Source organism: Etheostoma cragini, chromosome 6, assembly GCF_013103735.1.
Source record: "Etheostoma cragini isolate CJK2018 chromosome 6, CSU_Ecrag_1.0, whole genome shotgun sequence".
Taxonomy (NCBI): Eukaryota; Metazoa; Chordata; class Actinopteri; order Perciformes; family Percidae; genus Etheostoma; species Etheostoma cragini.
Genome location: NC_048412.1, coordinates 6188929 through 6191742, shown reverse-complemented (window position 1 = coordinate 6191742; position 2814 = coordinate 6188929).

Below are 2814 nucleotides of genomic sequence, written 5' to 3'. Positions count from 1 at the left end.
GCAGCAACGCCTTGTCAACACACAAGCACAGGAAACAAGTACAGGAAACGGAAATGAGTCAGGTACGCTTACCGTCAGCTCCGTGAAACACATGTGTCACAGGTAGACAGGTATGCTCTGCTGCGTTGCTAAATAAAGGAGATAAATGAAGGAGACTTCCCCACAATCTTGACAATTCCTCATTTGCCCTCTCACGTCTGTCAGGTTGGTAATTATTCGGCTGCTGGCCTTTCCTCCTCTTCCTCCTCTTCCTCATCCCAGTCAGTCCCCATAGTTCTAGTGCCAGGCTGAGAATTCGCTCCCTCCTGTGACGTCATCACTGAATTGACTCCATAAACCCGCGAATACCAAAAATGACCAAAAACTAACTTTTAAAACTATTTGGAGACATTTTTAAAAATGATATACATATCTTGAGTGTTTTTTGTACCCAATAATCAACAGTGGATGTTAACTTGCAACATGGGCTTTAAGATCATTCTGAATTACAACGATCTCCCTCCCAGCCTCATACCACGCTACAAAGGTAATCAACTGCACATTCTTTTGCACATACTGTATGTGGGATTTTCTCAAGTCACCATAATGCACTGAAGTCATATCTCTTTGCAGGAACATCCTGTGGAGGCCTGCATCCTAGCATACTGGAAGACTTCAACTATATCTAGACTTTTAACCCATATAAAACAAACCTCAAGAACATCCTATTTACATCATTGTAACATTGCTAAAATTAGGAACATCCTGTCTCAAAACAATGCTGTAAAACTGGTTCATCCATTTGTTACTCCCAGGCTGGACTACTGTAATTTCTTACTATCAGGTTGCTCAAATACATCTCTTAAGACTCTCCAGCTGATCCAAAATGCTGCAACACATGTTCTGACATGAACTAAGTACATAGAACCTCAAAATCCTATGAATCCTCTGTCCTTTGAAAATCTCACAATTTGAAACTGTCTCTGACGAGACTTTAGTTGACTGAAACTTGACTAAGAAATTTGCGTTCTCTTTTGACAAAAACTAGACTAACATGACAAGACTTATAGTTGACTAAAACTTGCCTAACAAAAACCATATACGAATGACTAAATATCACTAAAAGGAGGTAAAAAGGACATTTGGCACAAGACTAAGACTAAATTAGAAATAGGTGACAAAATTAACACTAGCTAACTAGTGGTAGCCTAGACTGTGGTTAGTCTTTTGTAGTATGGAATTCGGGATTAGTACTACAAATACAAAAATGTATTTGCTTATTCGGGTACTTGTTAGAAATCCTACTGTGTAAGCTTTTATGTTTCTTTTCACATGGTTTAAGTTGCGTGTATGCATTCTCCTGTTATTGCTATACTCATACCACTTGTCTAGCAAAATGGGTTCTGGATATTGCTAAAACAATTTAATTGTCAGTAATTTGTGCTCTGTCTTTCTTTGTTTTAGAGGGAGCATTTCAGTGTCTTGCGAAAAGCAGACATGACATTAGATGCTGGCGGTGGACAAAGTGCCATGCCCGCAACACCTCTAAAACGATTAACACTCAGCACCTCAGCAGTCACCCAAAGGAAAGTAAACTCCTTGGTTATTGAGATCGTAATTGCAGATGTGCAGCCCTTTTCATTAGTGGAGAATTATTCACCTTATTCCGTGAGATGATTGCAGGAATTAGTGGGTGGTAGGACACCCATGTGCAGAAAAACATTGATGCAGCGCATTGAAAGGGGATCTCAAAACATGAAGGAGGCAGTACTGAAACCCTTCAAAATGTTCAAACTGTGTGCAAAATAGCAAATATATGGATCATAGGAGTTTTTGAGAATCACGTGTCATTGGATTGAGCCAGTGGCATTGGCATGTGAAAGGATGAGGGGCCTTCACACCTATGATGTCATTGCTGCCAAAATTATTCAGATTCATGCAGAATTCCAGATGCAAGGCAAAGTTGGGCCACAGTCGCTGACAATGGTAGTAATTTTGTTAAGGCATTGAATGAATATGGAAGGTGTGAAATGGATGATGAGATGCATAGCACTGATGTGCAGTTTGCTGATGTCTCTGCAGTTCTTCAAGAGGAGGAAGAGGAGCTAAACGTGTTTTGCCACCAAGACGTGACATGACCTTCACACAGTAGGGTGTTTCTCGAAAATTACACAGAAGTGCAATGTTACAATAAAATCTAGACAAAGGCGCATCGGATGCTGTTGAGGAAATTGCCCAAATGAGATGTTTGGTACCTTCAGTGACTAGGTAGAGCTCAGAGAATCATGCAATCAAAAAGTTGATAAGTCCCACTGAGAGTCAGCACAATGGAATCAGTCAATGACCAGCTGAAAGTGCCCAAACGTCATTCTCAAGAGACAGTGTTTCTTAAAGAGTACACAGCCATTCTGAAACCCCTTGTCTACTCAATCAACCTGCTCCAGGGAGAAAAGAACTGTTACTTTGGATACATACAGTAGTTCCCACCGTTCACAGCCTAAAAGCCAAGGTAGCTGAAAAGTTGACCCAAGTGCACAACCCACATCCTCTAAGCCGTTGACACTCGATGGGGAGCGTTTATTAGCCTCCCATGAGGCAAGGATGGCGGCTTCCACCATTCCAAAGTTTTGACTGTGGTGGCTTGCTGATAAAGAGAGGGAAGCCATGAAAACAGCAATGGTCTTAGAGACTCGTCTTCTTCATACAGAGCCTTGTGAGGATGCCGACACCACTGGAAATTCCGCAGTTGGGACAGCACAGATGACAAATTCATCAGTGGAGGAAGATGCGCAGAGGTATCTCCAGGATCTAGTCATTGGTTCAATGATGATGTAT